The sequence below is a fragment of the Cygnus atratus genome, chromosome 5 (genome assembly GCF_013377495.2).
Source record: "Cygnus atratus isolate AKBS03 ecotype Queensland, Australia chromosome 5, CAtr_DNAZoo_HiC_assembly, whole genome shotgun sequence".
Lineage (NCBI taxonomy): Eukaryota > Metazoa > Chordata > Aves > Anseriformes > Anatidae > Cygnus > Cygnus atratus.
Window position 1 is genome coordinate 18,211,892 of NC_066366.1, and position 21,491 is coordinate 18,233,382.

The window sequence follows — 21,491 nt, forward strand, 5'->3', positions numbered from 1 at the left end:
TAAAAAGGTACTACTGCACCACCAGTTTGAATGCAGTGTGCGTAAGACCACACATATATAGAAGTTGTGTCTGTCTGGCTCTGACTTAAACCATACCACATTCTGGCATTACATCTCCCCATCTTCAGTACTCAGTGGAAATGCACAACTTGTTATGCACTCCTAAATTACAGATTACCAAACCATGGAATCTCCAGTTCAAGTGACAATGGATTTTTAGTTTTACATTGTATTGATAACTCCCTGATTAACTGATCAAACCATAGCTGTCTGTGAACAGATAAGTGTTACATTTGTGTAGGATAGTGGATAAAAATATCCCCTGCTCAAATAGCATACAAGGTCTTAGAGCTGTTTAGCACATACTCAGCAAATTTGTCCCAACGAGATGCAATGACAAAACAGGCATTGGTTCCAGGAATATGCTTTTAACGAGTTGTGCATTTCTTCTCATAATATGGCCACATTGAGTGTGCTCAGTTTTAGTGAATGTCTTTCAAGCCAGCAGTTTTTCTAGACTCTGTCCGTTTTCCTTTGTTATCCGGGGTAAATCTGTTTACATCATCTCCGTCCAGTTCTTCAGTTACATTCTCACTCAGTAACTAACTTGCCCACTCTGAGGAAAGCTGAAGCTGAATTCACTGACAATTATTGACTATTCTGAAGTCTGCTAATGGATCATGCTTGGCTTTGGAAACACTGCCATACTTTAGCTACAGTAGACTAATTCTGGCAGATGAGGGTGGGTGGAGCTGGATACCTTTAAAGTTCCCTTTCTTTTCAGCTTAGGCCTGCAGGTGACATGGATGTCTTTAGGAATTAGCTCACTGGTCCAAGCACCATTAACCTCAGTGGAGGTTTGTCATGTGAGACCAGTCATTGCTATTGATTCTGAGGACTATCTGATTCCTTCTAAGAGGCTCCTCTACTATTTTGTAATTAAATTTTCCAGGTCTCACTAAATAGGACAACGTGACAGGAATGAAGGCATGTGTATTGTGAAAGCATAAAACAACAGCAGAGTTCACTCTAACAGACAGCCATGAATAAAGGACATTAATCATATTAAACATTAATTTGCTTTCACAACATTTTTGTCTGAGGAACTTTCATGTTCTTGTCTCTTTGGTCAACACATATCTGGCTACTTTATTCATCTGATATGCATTACGGTAGGCAATCACTCTTACTATATTTATGGTCACTCCAGCTACATCTCCAGTTGCACACTGAACCCTACCAGGAACCCTTCCCTGGTCTTTATGGCAGTTAGAACCGTTTGGATAATCCCGTGCTATTAAACCTTTGGACTCTCCAAGAGAGACAGCCATTTCCAGTTGCCTACAGGGAACAGCCTGTGGCTCCTCTTACCTCTCAGGCTTTCTCAGGGACTGTCTAGAGCACAAGTTGGCCCAAACTATGCCAGGGGCCTTTCCAACAATGCAACACCACAGGCAGGCAGGAACATTCACCAGCACTGTGTTGTTCCCTAGCAAACATAAGGTATGTGACAGCCTCCTTCCCATAAGCCATATTCTTTATTCACCCACATTGTTCAATTAAAAAAAAAAATACACAGTATAAACGTCATTAGTAAAACTTACTTGCATAGCTTTAGTAACATCACAGAAATAGCCCAGGGTTTAAGTTCAGGCTGGCGGTGTGTGTTTGAAGTGCACCTCCTCGTTGCCCCGTTCCTGTCACAGAGCAAGCTGAGCGCAGGGCCTTGCTTCCCCTCAGGCAAAGCCAGATGGGGAGCACGCTAATGCGCCCCAACCAAGAGTGGGCACGAACCCACAAAACTGGTCCCATACATAGCTGGCCCGAAGTTAAACACCTTAATGTGAACAACTTGGTCCTCAGCACCAGCGGTGCTGCTCCAGAGCTCTGCTTCCATCGTGTTGCACCACATGCTGACATGGCCATAGCCCTTCATTTGCAGGCCTGGACACTGAGGCCTAGCGGTGGGCTAGCTGCTCTCAGGTCCCATGGGCTGCTACCACCCCGAGGGGAAGGAACTCTTTAGCTGCATGATCAGGCCCTGGTCAGGCCCCGGGAGCTGGAAGTTACTGAAGTAACTTGAACGAAACGAAGGACCACTCTGGACCAAGCTTGTAGTGCCCTCTAGTTTTTGACTCCCTCTTCAGAGCAGACTAGGTTCAGCTCCTCCGGTGCTATGACTGGTTCTGTTCTGGACTAAACGGTTAATGCGGGTCTTCAGCATAACTGCTCCTGGTCGTAAACAATCGAGTTCCACAGTTATCGCAGACAACTGCCATCCAAGCTACAAACTCCACATGTGGCTGATTACAGCTTCCTCCTGCAGTTTGTCTTGCAAAGTACAAAAGAAGGCTTGCAAACAGTAATTCATAAATAAGCCCAGGCCTGGACCCTAGCAATACATGTAGTCAATGCAGATAGTGTTACCTATTATATGGCACATAATGGCCAGTCTCTTCTGGGAGGGGGTGGGGGGAGTTGCAAGTGTACTTGACACTTCCAAGTTTATATGTCTTAAATTCACTTTAGATTTCTTTGTTTTCTATAGTACATACTTTCACAATTTTTGGATCTTATTCAGCTTGTTCCAGTGAACAAAACAGTTCTACTGCTTTAAGACTGGGGGAACACAGTGGTGAATCAGGCCCTTTATTTGACTCCAATGGCTTACTATCAGGCCTACTGCAAGCTACCTATTGAAAGCATGACAGCAAGCACTATGCTCTATAGTAAGCATTTGGAGTATCATGCTCTAAGTATAGGCCATATAAGAGGTCTTTTGTTCAGGAAAGCAAACTGTACACTGTTTAGTAAGCCACACTCCAAATATAGGATCGATAAAGCGCGGCTAAAATCAACTATTGCCTAAACAGGCATTCACAGATTTTGTCTGAATTAAGCACGCTTGAATCTCTGGGCTACAATGTGTGCACTCAGTTCTTTCACAGACAGTTCACGCAGGAGCAGAGTAGGCTGGGTCTGGGTATAGGGCAATGCACAAGAACTTGAGGCTCCGAGTGGGGAAGAAAAAAATCAGAAAAAAAAAAAATAAAAAATAAACCATATGGAATCCACACTCAGATGCCTTTAAAACAACCACAAACATTCTTGCTGCCTCAAGCTGCAAATGTCGTGAAACAATTACTGGGCTGGGGGACTTCAAAGGTTCACTGAGAGCAGCAGTTTTATTTTTCAATCAAACACAGGAATAGGGCTTTTTTTCCTCCCTCCCTCTCTCGCTCTCTCCTTTTTTTTTTTCTGAATGAAACAGCGCCCAGGCTTCCTGATTTCAAAAACCCTGTTCCGCTTCGCTTGACCACTCCATAACCTTAAGAGAAGCTCAAAAACTTCAAAACGAAACTGTGAGTCATATGGAACGAAAAAGACATTCTTATATTTCTTTAAGGTTGAAAACTGCTGCATTCTTTGTTTGTGAAATTTACATGAATGAGCTTTAAGAGCTTGCAGCTGAATGCTGGGTAAAGCTTGAACTTCCATAAACTCCTGTTTACTTAACCATGGATTCCAGAAGGTGACTGGCAGTTATTTTGGGGGGGGGGGGGGGGAGGGTTGCAGATTCATAATGCACCATGCGTAGAAACAACTGGACTCCTTCTTGCCACTGGCTATTCTATTTAGACCTTTTAGAACTTTAAAAAACAAACAACAACTTTTTTTGAGGATCTATGCAATTTTGTTTAATGCTTGCATTTCAAAAGGTTTTAACCTGAGTTTTCTTGCAAGACTTTTTGGCAATAGCTGCAGGGTGCAGTGGAGCTCACCTAGAGTGTTGGCTTGCTAGTGGAAGAAGCTGTGCTAAAGACTAGTTTTTCTGATGGTTGAAAACATGAGGTATGTTTGGCAAAACAGATGTACACACAGCAGTGCAGTGTGTTCGGACTACAGCTCCCACAACCAGAAGCAGCCAGGCAGCTCCTGAAGGCTGCATCCCAAAGGGTTAAGTTGGCACTGACCCCTTTGCACAGAGTCATGCACACAAAAATCATGCAGAAATAACATGCTGCCCCCTTTGAAGAGAACTGAGTCAGATTGTTAAAAATGAAACTGACTCATTGTAGAAACAGTGGTCACTGGAATGGCATCTCCACAACTGCTGCGGTAAGAGAGGAAGCTGCCTGACCGCAACTGCCTTTGTGCTTATTCTAGCTGTTTAAGTTCTAAAAACCACAAAACCCCATTTGAAATTCCACTGTACAGCAAGGTTTGTGTAATGAGGTTACAATTCATAATAGGATCATTGAAAACTGAAACAAGCAGCGTTAATATGTGGACTGCCTGCAACTAGCTAGCAGCAGCGTGATGATGTCATTTTTAATTAAAAGTCTGTCCCTGTTTGATACGCTAAAAAAGAGTGCAAATCAGGGAATATGTGCTGATCCCATCCATAGGAAAAGACTGTCAGGCAGCATAGTGGTATCACAGGGCACCCTGCGAGCCATATGGCATGGCTTTAATGGAACTAATTCCCACGTACTCTGCTTGTGTCACGCGTATCAGGATTCGGCTCCCACACTGAAAAGACATTAGTCAGAAACAGGGGGAGGGGAGGCTCAGCGATGCTCAGCATCATGTCCTTTATCATATGGCATACCGTAAATGTGGCTGCAGCAGAGCTGAGATCAAGTGGGAATAAGCTGCAGGTTCATGCAAGAGGATGGATCCTTCATCGGTGTAAGTCAGTGTAACTCCTTTGACTACAGCGGTTCACAACAGAGCAAGCCCACGCCTTTTAGCAGACATGACTAACCAGTCCTGTGAAACATGCCTTCAAAATGGCTATTACTTGTAGAGCTATTTACTCTAATACACAGCATTGCATTTTTACCCAAGACTAAGTGACATGGAAAAGAAGAGAGACTCATCCACTGAAAGCTCATCTTTTGAGATCAGATGCTACCAAGTACTCAGCACTATCAATTCCCTTTCGGCTAGCTGTGCTTTCCTTAAGGCAAGCAAGACCAACTCTGGACTTCAGTAGAAACAGGATACATTCCTGTGAACATCATTGGCTGCTGAACACATTCAACACATCAGAAAGATCAGGCACTAAGGCCCCACCCAGCCCGTTTGTTCTCTAAACTGCCTTTTTGCCTTCAGAGAGCTTAATCTTACTCAGCCAGACAACAATTGTAAGACTTCAGTAGAAATGAATTTTCTGCTTTACCCATCTCATAACTTGGGTGAAGACAGTAGAAGAAAGATGACCAAGAAATGTTTATGCTTTAATTAACTGCCTTTTCTACACCCTACAAATATTTTAGTGTTAACTTTGCTGATTATTTAGAATTTTATTTTTGGATTTTTCCAAATTAAATTACTGGGTTTGGGTCCAAGCCATGTAGACTATTATGTGAACAATCCTTATGCCACAAACCTGTATAAAACCAACAAGATTAACGTTACCTTTAGAACATTTCACTGTCACGTTTAATATAAGGGCACATGGAGATCTCTGAAAAACATTAGAATTGTGATCAAGAAACAAACTTAGGACGGTTTTGACATTACGTGTCAGTTTTATAGAATCCTGCCCTCACTTTGCATATGCACTACCATTAACATCCGGGAACCTCATTAGAACTACTTGTTTTATTTTACCCAGTACTTTAAGCCCCATTACTCCCTCAGTTCTTCACAAAATCAATGCATGGAGAAGTCTATATCATGTCCCTGCTATCTTCAGGCTTACGGAAACTTTTCTTGCTTCCTGTTAAAAATGAGAGAAATTTTCAAAAGGCTTCAGCTTTGGTCTAACCAGGAAACAACTGAGTATTTCAGTGCTAAGCACCTGGAACAATTCCACTGCTGGATCACCATCCTACGTTTTGCAAGACACAAGCAGGACACGTCTCTCACTGCAACAAGCTGCTCTTTTAAAATCCAGTGTGTGGGTGCATGTGGCCGCAAGCACACACACACATGTATGAAAGGGAAAGAGTGTGTATAACCACGAAGTCAGTGGGAGGGAAGGATTACCAAGGATTGGACTCCACATGCTTAATTTTCATACAGACTTAGAATGAAGTATACTACATCAGACCTAAGACAGTAGTGTTCAAATTCCTACTGACCCCAATCACTTTAAGCGTATTGAAGTTTGAATGCTGTAGTCCATGTATAAGGTTTAAATTATACTTACAGAATGTTTCTTGTTGATGCTGAATGCAATGCATTTTTGGGAGAAATAGTATTTCCTTCTTGGACCACAATGAGCAAGTCCAAGGTCAGACAAATCAAGTTTGGTAGAACAGGTGGTAGTGTAAAGGGCTTATAGGGTCACACAGAATTTGGCTATTCAACTCAAGAAACTTGAACTGAATATTTTATTTGCCAGGGAATACAAAGAGCCTATCTTCTTATGCTAATAACTGATATAATTCCATGTATTCATCACTTTGAAGCCAAAACTTATCAGGTAATTAAAAAAAATCTATCCTATAACAGATAGATCATAATTCCTACGAATATTATCCGTTGAATTACAGCCAGATACAAAATAAAGGAGAACTTCCAAATTTTTTCTCTTTTATGGAAAAATATTGGTTGGAAAATTAAATGTAAAGCTCCTCTTAGTGAATGTTAATCTATAAATAAAATGCTGAAGATCCTTAACATCGGTATAAATTTTCCCACCCCTGTTCAATCTCACCTTACCTTGGAGGCATATTAAGAAATGAAACTGCCAGGATGTTTCTGCATGATACCCTTTTTGTCTGTTTCACAGCTAGAAAGTGAAAGGCTCAGCAGGTTAAATACCAGCAGAGTAAAGTATTTTATTCAGATATCAGTTGCAAAGATCGGGGGAGGAGGGGGAATGCAGTGAGGCCTTTCAGCCTACAGTGCCATGGGAGAAGAAAAACGAGACAGCAGAAGTGTGTGGTAACACAAAAAGAATGTTATCTCAGCGGAGGGGAAAATACTTTCAAATGCATAATTGCAAACACATACCCTCAGCAGCTAACCCAGAGCCCTCTCAGACTGCAAAGCTAAGAGTTTGGAAAGTGTCCAAAGTATCAGTTTTATTTGAGAGATCAAAGTGATGAAAGAGAGAGAAAGAATAGCATCAAATATGATTGATAAAAAGTATTGCTTTCTTTGATTGGTTTCTGCTCCCCCTCCCTTTTCCACCTCATTCTTCTCCCAAGTTCACTAAGAAGAATGTCAGATCTGTGGTACATCCAGTAACACATGCTTGCATGTGAGATGTGCCTATAGGAAAACACCTGCTTACTACGCATACCTGCTTAAACTCATTACGGACACGAGATTCCTACCCAGTGCAGGTAACTGCTGTTAGCTATAATACAATTATTTGTAACACTTCACAGCTTGCAAATACATGTATTGGTTCATGTCAGGATGTGGGTGCTTTGAGCTATCTTACCGCTGAGCATCTACACGATTACCCCTCCAGTTTACAGGGACTCCGACCCATGGGAGTTAGTGCTCTCGTTATCTCTGGTCCCGAATAAACGTATAGCCTCTTTTTATTGTGCATGACATCTTTATATAAACATAAAGAGGAAGATAAAATGTTTATGATGGTAGCGCTGTTGAGTTTACGGTTCCTTTCACATGGCTAAGAGAACGTTACCTTAAGCATAGACAACCTCAGAACTAAAGGGCACTTCTCACAGAATCACAGAATCATCTAGGTTGGAAGAGACCTCCAAGATCACCTAGTCCAACCTCTGACCTAACACTCAAACCATCACTAATTGCTCACAGGAAGCACAGCTGGTGGGCAGGCATAAGGCCATGCTTGGGCCCATGTATTTAGCAACGTTATACAGGCCAGGACCTGTAAATGATGTACATACTCACTTTAAATGTGCATACATGTTGCAAAATCAGCTCTTTGCATCAGGGACTTCGCAGTCTGCAGAGATGACATTCACTAGAACCACTTAAATGAGCAACAGTTTATTACAGAACAAAAGACAGACCACACCACAGGAATTTGGAGAAAGAAGCCTGTGGAGATTACTGGTGAGTTATGAAATGGTAGGCAAAATTTGAAAAAGGTATTGGTTGCAAGGCAATACTAAGAACGAGAGAGATGTTTTGCAGAGTGGGGGCAAGAGAGGGTGGAAAGAAAAGAGAGAGACACCACTGCAAAAGGGAAAGCAAAGAATTAGGCCTGGGAATATGTGAAGGTTTACTAGATATGACCATAGCTTGACCAGGATATTGCAAGTTTTTCTGTAGAAAAGATGAGAAAATAAACAAACAAACAAACAAAAACACATAATAATTCAAGAAGAACACATGGCCGTGGTGATGAAATTGGCCATTAAAGCAGACCAAGAAGATGCAGAAAACCAAGTAAGATATGACTAGTTGATAAATACTTAAGCAACAAGGAGAGATATTGCCAGTAAGAAATGGACAGCAGTGGATTTGAGCAGCCCCCTTACGGATTTGATAAACTTAGTCTTAACAAGATGTGCTTGTGAGCCTGATTCATCAATCATTCAGCCATCTAGCTAATCCTGCATCCAGTATCTCAGTCTGCAACCATCAGACACTATCCTGGCAAGCCTGAACCACTGGGCAAAGAGCAGATTAGGGGTGTGTGATGAATGCATCACACTATATAATTTTGCAAGAAAAATGGGAGACAGAGGCATAGGGACAGTTAGGAAGACTGCATCACAAGATCAACTGGAAGCCTGGAAGTGGAAAATGCTAGGAGGAGGAGGATGAAGAACAGGACAGGGACAGGAGGGAAGGGAAATTGTAAAGACAAGATGATATAAGTGTGGTTAGGAAACACGTAGAAGACTGAAGTAAAGGAAAAGGGGCAGGTAGATCATGAAGAAGAGAGAGTGTAAAAATAGTTCCAGTAACAGTTTGTGTCATTGTTGCGGCTTCTAATTTTTTAAACCACATATATATGGTTTGGCAGGGCCAAATCAGGTGTGCTGTGAAAGGAGGAGTACAAGAGTTCAGATCACTCTGGGTATTACTAGTTTGACAGATGACTAAACTCTTCCTTTCTTCTTCTGCGCACTCCACCAAATTCTCCCCCAGTTCTCCCCCCACCATCCGGCCACCTGTATGGTTGTACATTGAGGTTTGTGAACAAACTGACAAGCCAAGTGTCTTCCGAGATGAAAGGAAGCAGAAAAACGTGTAGGTAAATATGATGGAGCCATCACGTTTGGGATGAATCCAGACAACTTCACTGTTTCCTCTCTGGTCCCCCATGGTGTTTAAACAGCATCTTTTAATTTCCAAGCATTAATTAATCCCCACAACACTCCACAAGATAACTAAGCATTAATTAGCATTACCTCCATTTAACATGGAAGAAAACTGAGACTAATAGATTGAACAACTCAGCTACACCACAGGGTGAGTTAATTCCCAAATCATGAATTTAGACAAGATGAGCTTGTACCAGTGTTCTCTGGCCATAGGAATCAATAGTATTTCTGTACCTACCAGACTACCTTGGAGCAAGACAAATAACAGTCATAACATTTTAGGGATGTAACTATTCTTCATTCATTTTACATCCTATGGTTAATTGGAACAAATTATTGACACAACGGAAAACTGTGTAGCTCTCAGGAACTTAGTAGGCCATCACACTCTTCTGAAAAGCAGACTCCAACTGTGAAAACTATCAAGTTCACTTTGAATAGAGAAGAAAGAAATAAGCAAATGACCAATGGGCAAGAAGGGCAATAGCAAATATGTAGAAAACAGCAAGGATCATACTGAAACCCAGAGAAAAAGACCAAGTTATTTCAAAAACTGAGATTAAAAGGACAAAAAGCTTAGGATACTAACATGAGATAAACGACACAATGAAGAGCAAACCAAGGCAGTGAGCTGCAGGAGAAGCCAAGCTAATCCAGAAAACAGCACATGTATGCTCAGCAGCTCTAAGGCCATGACACAGTAGGATAGCTCTCAGACTTAGCTCCCTTGAGAGTTCGTTACCTACTGGTGATGTTTCAATGTCTAGCAACTGCGGTTCCCAGGCAGTAACGCAGTAATGCCTGCAAAGCATGTAACAGTATGTGGTACTCACCACCGCATTAGCTTCAGCCTAACAAACGTGTTGTACCCAAGGAGGTACGTAGAAAAGTGAGGCCAGCAAGATGTGCATAATTACAGCTAGACTGCAACCACCCTCTTCATTTAACTGCCTATGCTATTCACCAGTTTTTGATCAAAGGGTTGATGCTTGGCATTTCCACAGAGCTTTTCATATAAATCACTAATTGGTTTCCATATACCCTTCTTACTCCACATTAAGTATGGTGAAAATGAAGCACGGAAAGGATGCAATTTTCCTGCAAATATAAAAGAGTCAAACATGAACTATTACAGTCCCCTGTACCCTGTCCAAGGCAACCTTGCTAACCTGTAAGTGTCTGGGTTTTGCTTGTGCAGTCTATGCCATTGTTCTGATTTCAGTGGCAAGAAATGGACGAAGTGTCTTAAACCACCTTGCATTGCTTGTGTGAATAGCCTTCACACATGCCTCCAAAATGGTAGCAAAAGTACAACAAAAAACTTTTGATTAAGGACAGGCAAATCTTCCACTCCTCTCTTGTCTGTGCAAGAGAGCAGAATGTGATTACTGCTTGGCAGAAAGTGTTAGCCTTTTTTGGGTTGTCTTTCGGGCTTGTTTTTATAAAGAAACAGTTGTTGGTGGGTAGCATGTTGTTGAAGACAGGTAAATCTTTATGTAGGACCTCAGAGGCTTGAAAGCCAAATAAGAGATGTCATGGTTGAATTAAACATAAATTTTCAATTTGCTTTTTACAAGGAATGACTCATTATTTTGCCTGGCAGTTACTTTAGTGGCAAAGCAATGTACTCTCTAATACTAAAAGAAATAGGAATGGCACATGTAATATGACGATGATTCAGCAGAGGCTGGTGGTGTGGGCTGTCAGCTAAATATCCTGTGAGATACTTTGTTGGCTAAGCCTAAAATTATTATGGGAGAAAGATGAATGGTACTCATGCTGTTTCTGGGAGATTTTTCTGTCTCTTATTTAGATGATATGCACATGATCATGGGTTGGTAACTGCCCTTGAAACACATGCTGGTGAACTCCGAGATTTATCATTTTCTCTGAGAGGAAAAAAAGTCACCCATTAGTTTTATAAATATAACCAGGAAGCAGCTTTGTGCACTTAAAAGAAATCAGCAACAGCCTCTGCACCTCAGAGATTAATTCTGGGTGACATTTCAGGCACATAAGGTCCAGTAAAATTGATCCCAAACTAGAGAACACAAGATCATTTACTCCTTGAACAATTGGCAGGGAGACTGAAACATAAACCTTATCTCATTTCTGAAAATGGCTTGAATGGCTAGAACTGAACGGCCAAGGCTGCAGCAGCTCCAAAATTCAGGATGTGCACTGTCTAGGCTTCTTTTTTAGACCCAAACCCTCATTTAGGACAAATAAATTATTATTAGAGCTGGTTTTAGGACTGTAATTAATAACTACTTAAAGACTCTCCTATTTTTTTCATCCTGCTGTGGTCTTTTTTTGAGGTATTATTAACATTATTGAAATTTCTGAATTGTTCCAAAAGGAAAGGCTATTTCAGCTGGCTTGCAGACATTCATTTACTCAAGAAACAAACTTAATTTGGAACTGTCAGTTCAGCTAATTCAAAGTGGAAGCAGCTAAAGCAGGAGATGTCCTATCTGGGTAAAACAAATAGAAATAAAAAGAACTTTAGTGATAGTTCTCACGAAGGACTTTAATAAGTGTAGGGTTAAGCTCGTGAATAATTGCTCCACCCCCCGTATAACCCCTCAAAGTTTGTGTATAGAAGCTAGAGGTGCCAATATTTATACAGAGAACTACATCAAATTATGCAGCTAAGAAATTAGTATAAATTATCATCTAGTCAGAAAAAAATCACGCACACAAAATATTCCTCAATCAACTGTTTGCAACTGACATTTCCTCTGTAACTACGTAGGCGCTCCAATCCTTCACCTATACTAGCTGCCTTAAGTGCCTAGACCAAGTGCTCTGATGTTGACCGAGCATTCTGGAAGGTTTTCACCAGACAGCCACTTATTTTCACAAGCAATGTAGCAGCATTTTCGGCCATCCCTTTTTAAAATGCTCAGGTACTCCAGAATTTGCAAAAAATTTCCACACCTTGTTGCCTCCACAACAGCTTCAGCCTTTTGTATGCATTAACATTTCAGATTACTCCCATTACTCTAAAATACCCTCCTGTGAATTAGCACACTGAGATGGGAATCACTTTACTGACATTTCACACGTTTTTGTAACACAGCCACAGTCGCAATTCAAGTCTTCAAGTCCTTGTCAGTTCGACAAGAAAAAAAAAAAAAAAGAAAGAAAAAAAATCTTTTAGTGAGCAATCTTCACACTGGCCTCCTTTAGAAACATCCAAAGGTGTTGAGACATCTTCCCAAGCAAGAAGGAGTTCCTTGCAATAAACAATCTGTGAAGGGGAAAGAACAAGTGTCTTGGGCAGAAAGAGAACTACATTTAGCTGAGATGAAACAAATGTGTCCTGTGAAACAGGAAGAAAAGGGGAGGGGGGCAGTGGAGAGGGCAGCAGACAACTCTGACTTGCTCGCTCTTTCCAGGCTTTGTATTTATTTCTGTCATGGATCTGAAAAGGCAGGCAGCAGACTTTGTAGAAGCGCCTTATGAAATGGGGTAAATAATGGACCCCAGATGCCCTTGTTTCCTTCATTATTCAGTCTAGGCCTTCAAAGCTGTTTTGCAGTGTGAGGTATCAGAGGGAGGTAGAGTGTTCTGTTAACAAGATTTCAATGAGCTTTGGAAGCAGGTCCAGGGAAGCTGCTGGAAATGTTTCAGACATACAGTACCTTTGTGCTTTTCTGACCCGTATGTAGTGAGAAAACACGGGACAGAGGGTGCCTTGATTTTTAAGACAACATCATCTAAACAATATGTACACAACGACAGTAACGCTTTCTATGTGTGACCCATTAATGCAACATTCTCAGAGCACCTAAAATACATTAAATCACTTTAAGGAAAACAGCACTACTTCAAACTGGAATGCAGTTTAGGAGATGTATTAAAAATGCACAGCGAGCAAGTGGCCAGCCAGACATGTGAAACCAGGCGTTCAGCCTCCTGCTTTCCCTGCTCCTTCCCCGTCCCTGCTATGAGGCAACCCTGCCTGCCCACTTAGCAACAAATTGTCTGAGATGTGGACAAAACATATTTCACTTTTGCTTTGAGACCCACCCTAGGAATTTCTCTCTGCATACTTGTAAGATTCCTCATGACTCACCACAGCCTGGAGCGACCTGAACCCAACCGCCATGCCCACACTTGGGTTTGGGATGGGTTTGGAGTCGCCTGGCACTTCAGATCCAGCCTGCGTGGATCATCCCTGTTGCTGATAGCAATGTACTTTCCCTCGATTTCTTCACTTTTCCTTCCTCAGTAACATGAACATTTAAAAGCTAAACTGTGTCTGAGAAAGCTTTTTGAAGGAGAGATTCCTGGCTATTTCAAGTTGCCATTCTTCTTCTAGCTTTTGCTTTCTTCATTGTTGACACCAGCCGCTCTATATTTACTCTAACGACACTACATCCTGTTCGTGGAGATAGCTCTGTACACTCAGATGTTTCCGAGTCACCTCGGGTATAAGGATGTATTGTGCACTGCATCCTTTTTGTTACTGTGTCCTACATGTTCTCAGTCTGCAATCTTATCTTAAAAAAACACAATGGCACCACCTAAAGGACATATTATGCATATAGGAAGACTTAGGCACATTTGCAACATCTCTCTCTAGTCTGCCATGTGCTTGTGTGTGCAGGTACACGCGTGCTTCTGGCAACACAGAGCCCTACAGTGGCAATTTTCATTTTCTCCAGAATCAGTGCAGCACAAAGCTTATTCATGATTATAAAATTATGCATACTGAAAGACATCTATATTTTTATAGCTCCTGTGATAAGACTGTAACAGAAAAGACAACTGTTAAAGCAGCTGCCCTTTTCTCTGCACTCAAAATGAATATAACAGGCATGCCTAATACAACAATTTGAGCGGTCTTAAGGAAGATTAAATATAGGAAGCAACACTGCTGCCAAGAGCATGGCAAGTCAGTATAATCCAGATAAATCTCACACAAAAATTGTGTTGGAATACAATAAATTAGAGGGGGAAAAAAGGGATAGGAAATCCTTTCTTTCTGTTGTATCTAGGTACTACAGGGGCATATGTACTACTACATACTACTATGTGTTAAGAAATGGTCCTAAATTCCCAGAAGAATGGGGGAGTTTTTAAGAACAAGTTTGACTTGTTTTCTTTTCTCAGCATCAGTCATAGCTTTCATAGTTCGTTCTTATAGATCTTTTTTTTTTTTTTTTTTGTGAAAACACTTCATGCTTTCATAACTGAGGACAGGCGTAACAAAGGCTCTTCCTAACAAATATTTGAGGGTTTGATCACTTGGAATGTACATTTTTCCAAAACAAAACAAATGCAAACAACCTGAAAGCTAATACAAGCAAAAGTCTACTGGTGGTTACAGATCCAAGTTATATATGCATCTGACTTGCTCTAGTTACAAGAGTAAAGCAGAAGAAAAATCTGATCCTTTGCAATTGTTTACAAATAGAGATAAAGTGAGTTATGCATGGCAACTCATTTTCAAATGCTTGTGGCAGTGGCCATACAACACTCTTCTGTGCTCTGTGTTTTAAAGGGGAAGGCTGTGGACACAATCAATTGCTCAACAACAGGCTTGAAAGTTATTTTGAGGGGTATTGGCTACTTCAAAATGTTGTTAATGGGTTCTGGACACTTTCACTTGACAATCTCAAGTTATTACCATACGATACATGTGCAAAGTCATGTAATGGATTCCATTTGGTTGCTAGTTGGTGATATTGCGTGAGAAAAAACACTTCTTGATAGCTGAGGACTGATTGGGATAGAGAACAAACCACTTCCTAAACCCCAGGTCAAGATGCAGGCATATTGATAGAACTGGGTGGGGAACTGCAGGGTGTAATTGCCTGTTCTGTTCATAAATAGGAGACTTTGGTCTCCTGGGGAGCAAAATAAGAAGGAAATATATTTCAAAGCTTGCATTGTAAACATTGCTTTTCAGAAACAAGAGAAAAATGAAAGAAGAGCTTTTCAAAATATTTAGCATGCCAGTTGTGTAAGAAGGATGTGCCAACCTTAAATATAGCCGTTAGGGGCCAGATTCTCAGAAGAACTCAATTGACCACGTGCATCTTCAAATCAGATGATTGATTTCCTGAAGCACTAAGCCTCTAGCAGAAGTTCTGATTATTTTGGCATTTCCTTTAGGAGTTGAATTGGAAGTCAACAACAACCACTGACTGCTCAGCTCTTTGAAAAACCTCGCCTGGAGATTAATAGCTGTGCAACGCTTAGCATACTGATTGCCTTTTACTCAAAATCTCCCATGAGTTACAACATCAGTTGCTTAAGTCTAGTGGCTTTTGGGAGGTTGGCCACTAGTTTTCCCAGTTTACAGATGAAAAAACAAACAAACAAACAAACAAAAAAAAAAACAAAGGCAAAAGTACCTGTTCTAACAACAAGTCTAAAGTAAAAGCTATCACAGACCCAGATTTCCCCAGTCTCCCGTATTTGCATTAAAAAGTAACAACAGAAAGGTGAATATTTAGAAGATGGCAACATCTCAATGCCCTAAGCAAGGCTGAGGCCACACATAATTGAGAGGCACTTACAAATAAGAGAGAAAGATCTGCTGTTCCTTATCTGAATTTGAAGCTCCATGCTCATTTTCAAGAGAGACAGCATTAAGAACTACCTGTGTAAGTATTTGACCTTTTCGTATGTCACTGTCTGAAGAACTTGACATTGTCAATGGAAAAAAGCCAATGAAAAATGAAAGGACATAGTGGATGGCAAACTTACTGTATAGGTGGGGAGACAGGGCAGTTGTTGTGCAGCATACCTCTTTTTGGAGAACATTAAAACAAAAATGTCAAACCTAAACCTCCAGCCATTCACTGCCACAACCCACAAAAAGAAGCCTGCTACATCCCCCAGTTTTCATAATGCTAAAGGGCAGGCAGTCAATTTACAAAAACTTACAGGGGACCATAAAACCATTCAATTCATGTCAATTACAAATGCAACGAACAGTTCACAAAAGGGATACCTGCCAGCCTCCAGGTGGGATGGACATTCTTGGGCCTGTGCATTATGCATTAATTTCTGAATGAGTAGTTATAAAGGCCCATCAATTCAAATTGCCTTGTGAGGAATTTAGCTCAACATAGCTTAAGACTCCCTTATGCAACAGTCATTGCCTTAGCAATAGGTTCGTTAACTGTTTCCACAATTGCCAACTCAGCAGCAGTTACAATGTCAAGACTAGTAGTTTTACTAAAGCCAACATCCTGTTAAAGTTCGTAGGATTTCTTGTAAGTAAAGAACCAGCAATTTGGTTCCCAAGTTATGTCTCGGAGTGCAAGATGTACAAAGCTGACACTGCTGCGTCCAGTGGAAAAGCAGAAAGAGCTAAGAAAATGAACTGTTCCAGTCACTGAGATCAAGTGTTCAGAGAAAAGCCTTGAAAATGTTTATTCTCCCAGCTTGGATGGAATTCTAAGCAGTGTTTATTGCAGAGAAGAGATGGAGTGTGCTATTTCTTATTCTTGCTTCCTGTATCTGCCTTTCTCTTAAAAGTGCTAAGTAGCAAGGCTGCAGGGATTATGGTGCCGAGGGAATTCTTGCCACTTTCCTTCTCTCTCTCTATTTAAACATGACAACTGTTGGCCGGCCTCAGTCACATTGTTTGTGTAGCCAGGACAAGAGGGTGGAATTCTGGAACACGTTCCAGCCCACATTCCGGATTTTCCTATAAACTAGTCCCTTATTTTAAACACACGCCTCTGTGAATTACCTTTGTGTTGCTATGCCATTTGAAAATCTGTTTCAAACACTCCTTGTAAATTAAAATCTGTTTCAGCTTGAATTCCAATCAAGGTATTTCTTCATGGTAAATAATCTACTAAAAAGACAGTGCTTGATTTCATAAGAAAAAAAATGAGGAGGGGGTTAAAGAGGGAGGAGAGACATTGTTCACAGTCAGTGAATACGGAATCTTACCTTCTAAATTAACAGTTTGAATAATTGCATATGTTAATTGCATATCAATTTATACAACTGGACTTTATTGTTTACACTGTCAGCTGACTAGCCGTCCCTTTTATGAGTGCAGCTTGAATATCTGCCTTTTTTGTACCATCAAATGTGTAAATAAGTAGCAGGCAAAATTTCAGTAACTACTTGCTTGACAATTGGATGCGTTAATTGCATCTAAAAAAAAGTATAAAATGAAGGTCAGGCTGAGACAGTTGAAAATTCAGTCCCAGCTTTCTCTTACTCAGCTGACTGTTGCACAAAGATCAACATTGCTCAATCTGGTGTGTGTACTTTCAGCTCAATAAGTGCCTTCATTCATCATTCACATTGCTTTATTATGAAAGTTGAACTATATCTTTAACGCAGACCACACTTCCTTTGTCCTGAATGAAAGATCTGCCCGGGCACACTAGAGAACAGGCTCATTGTTGATGCAATGTTATCACATGCAGCGAGTCCAATATCTTACATCTTAAAGCCCACAGCAAAACCTACCTATGTAGAACAAACTCCCTATGCAGAACAAACTACCCAAGTAGAACATTTTTAATTAAATGATGGAGGTAAAGGAGCTCTTTCTCCACCAGTGGCACCAGGTTTAACAACCCATTTGTCACACAAATGTTTCTGCATCTTCTTTCATGAAGCTGCTGATGCGTATTAGGACCTACACTCCCTGCAGGCACAGCCCTCCTGGATACCATCTGCATACCATATTAGAAACTCATTAACTGGCACTGGTGTAACTTCAGCTTTACACTTACTTGCCTATCTAACACTTGCTTGTTAGTTTCTGTGTCACTTCTCTTCAATTCAATGTCCTTTTAACTGCTTTTCCATCCTTAGATATTAGTGTATTGTGTTCTGTGTTCAGATATTCCCTAGCTCTCTAAGGAAAAAAGTCAGAAATAACAGCAAAACCTGGATGTTACAAGTTACCAATTCATTCCCCTGTTAACTTACAACTATTAAAGGTATGGGAAGGAAAAAAAAAAGGTTGTCGGAAAGTAGGATATAACAGGAGAATATGGAGGTGGAAAGGAAAGAAGTGACAAGGTAAACAAAACAAGGAAGAACCTACTTACATTTGTCACTGCAAGCACCTTTTGTGAGTCTGAAGGTTGCCTAATGAAGTTGGAATTAGTTACTTCAAGGAATGCGTGTACTGTCCGTATGCAGAGCAGGGACTTCATCTCATCGGATTTCACAAGCCACTTCTGACAACTGAGATATGTCAACACTTTGCTTGTAGAGTTTTTGACTCTTTTAGCACATCAAACATATTTTATATCTTAGCAAAATCTCTTCTTCCTACTCCTCTGCAAACATAGACACAATTTTACAAAGGTTAGCTTGAAGCAGTATTAAACACAGGACTGTATCATGAGAGAGAATAATGGCTAGGCATGCTTTGAGGGCCCATTCTCAGTGTTCTCACTGGAGCTTATTCTGGTTCACAAACCAAAAAATGCAGAGGCACTGAGGTATCTGCTTGGTTACTGTCCATCTGAAGAACCCTCCTGCACAGTATGACAGCATGAGTGCTAAGTGACAGTCTCAGGAAGTAAGTCATATTTGTACTGCCACTGAACAATACCATGTGCTCCTCTGATCTCTCCTCGTCTGTCTGTCTGCCACCGAGAAGCCCTTGACACACTCAGAGCTATCGGAGGGAGAACAACAGAAAAAGGGTACGAGGATTCCAGCTGACCTCCTGGACTCTCTCAGCTGATGATTAGCACTCTAGAGTAAGCCAACCTCGTTAGACGAGAACAGTTTTGTAGCCACTGGCTGCCCCAACCTACGCGTATCCCACCTGTTTCCGCAGAGGAGACTTTTTATTCTTCACTTGGCTTGCGTAAGTCCAGCATGTGCAAGATTGTGAATGGGAGGTGGCCCCAGGGCAAGCTTATACTCTTTCTTCCTAGCACAGGATGGCAATAAGCTAAAAATAAACTAAAAATAAAATAAACTAAAAATAAACTAAAAATAAAATAAATAAATTTCTGAAAATACAGAAATGAAGAGGAATACAATTTTAGGAAAACTGAAAACATCCTGTAGAAGGAAGCTAATCTAAGAGAAATGGGTGTGGAACCATCTCTAGCTAACAGTAGCAACATACAAGAGAAAACCAATAATCAAAGAACCAAGTTCAAAAGATAAAGTAGTTATTAATTTTCCAGTTTTTGCAACTGATAGCCAATAAAATGCTTCATGTTTTTAAAAGTTCCTACAAATCTTAGACTTTTAAGCACCTCTATAGAGGTACCTTGGATAACGTTGTCATAAATCAAGTCCTGAAGTCTAGTTACCTTCCTCACCAAGGCTGGGCATTTCATAGAACATGGGATTTCTTTCTTTAATTCCTCAGCATCACAAACAAAACAAAACACAAAACAAAAACAACTCAGGTATTTTCCATTTAAAGGTGACTGATTTCTATCTTCTCAATCTTAATAGACTTCTATTAATAAAATTCCAACATTTTCAGAAATTAAAAGAGTATACTATTTACACCCAAGACCTTTGGCTCCAAAGTATTATATTTTGGCTGCAGAAGATTGACAGTCCATCCCACAGGTCTTAAAATACTATGATGGTTGTTTTCTTTATGCTGACATAGCTCTACTGTAAGCATAGTAGCAAGAGCATATTTCTAATAACAAATTCCATCTGAACAGAAAACATACAAAGTAGACCAAAAGCTAAGAATATTCCACCCTCAGCATAGAAGTAAGCTATTTTGCTCAGTAAGACTAGAATTATAAAAATGGCAGTTCCTATAAACATATTTATCTAGTAGGAATCTATTGGTGTGTGTTGAGTGGATAGGAATTTGTATTTAAATTTTCTGAATAATTTTCTGTATATTTGTGTTTCGTCATATGTCTGGCATCAATCTATAATTAAAATAATTTCTGTAATCAAATGGCAAGAACTATCATGTTTAAAAGGATAGCAAAAGCTGTGAAAGATTCGTGATAGCAGAGTTCATTAAAGATGAATTTCAGCCTTATGGAGAGCCCCTGTAGAGATACATTGCCCAAAGGTTATAGGCAATTTATGTCCTGTTTAAGTCATATACCACAGCACATTTACATCCAATTCTTTGCAGTGCTGGTTTAAAATTACAGCAGACACCCAAGGAGTTTTCGTTTTAGCTTAAAGAGTTAATGTAATGCTTTGAAAAATGGTGAAATAACCATCACTGGAAGATTTTAAAAGCAAAGGAGACAAGCATCTGCCAGAGATGACAGGGGTATAATTGATCCTGCCTTGGGGCTGGGGGATGGATTAGAAGATTTTTTGAGTTTCTTCCAATCCTATTTTTCTTCAATTCAAAGGTGTGGAGATGAGAAAACAAAGAATCACAGAAAATGTCTGGAAAACAGGAGAAGTAATTGTGTACTGACCAAACTGTTAACCAACTGCAACTAACTCATCACATTTGGATTAGAATCAGTAATATATAATAATACAGAATAAGTGAGATGAGAGAAAGATTAAAAAAAGAGTCAGGGGAACCAGAATTCAGAAACCTGTTGTGGAATTGAAGGCAAATGTTTGCCATATATGCCCTGTATATTGTCTCTCAGAAGCCTGCGCATAGCTTAGTGTTGTTTTAAAAAGCAGTTTGGATTTTCTTGAGCATGTCCAGCCTTAGAAAAAGAAAAACAAGTCATGCATGTTATAGTTAAACCTTCAAACTGGGCATAATCCCAGGCATAAGCAGTAGATCTCTGTTCAAGTACAGGCCCAATCATAAAAACCGTGTCTGAAAACAGTGGCTGTACCATGCACTAGTCAGATCCTTTTGCAGCAGTCTGTGCTCCCACATATTTCCTTAATCATAAAGGAAAGGTACGAAAGTATGCATTTGAAAATTAGATTCTTAAACCTACTCAGCTCCAGCACTTCCTGCAGAGCAAAAGGGACAAAGCCACTCAGGAAGGGCAAACATGAGCCACCTCATGCCTAGAGCTGACTTCCCGGGAATTCTTTTCGGTGTATTTTCTTTTATTAAATGATTTGATAAGATCATTGTACAGCCAACCTTTATTTTCTGGGACTGGAAATTCTTTTCCTCTATCTCCATTTGCAGTTCCAATGCATCTCAGGAGTTTCTGAATCATGAAACTGTGCCGTATATAATTCAAATCACCCACAGACACGTTTTTTTATGAGTAAGAAATTCAACAGCCTGTCCCACTTATGCTGAGATTACTGCACTCAGCTCCCAGCAGAGAGCCAGTTCTGAAACTTAAAGTTTCTCCTTCTTATAGTCTAGATCTTATAGTT

General features: G+C 40.4%; 1 long non-coding RNA gene across 1 annotated transcript in view; it reads right to left on the bottom strand.

Moving 5' to 3' along the window:
• Positions 1-13,595, bottom strand: part of LOC118250843 (uncharacterized) — a 201,887-nt gene extending 188,292 nt beyond the window's left edge. Inside the window, exon 1 of the long non-coding RNA XR_004779591.1 lies at positions 13,312-13,595. This is a non-coding gene — a long non-coding RNA (uncharacterized LOC118250843). The remainder of the gene's footprint in view (positions 1-13,311) is intronic.
• Positions 13,596-21,491: the final 7,896 nt, after the last annotated feature.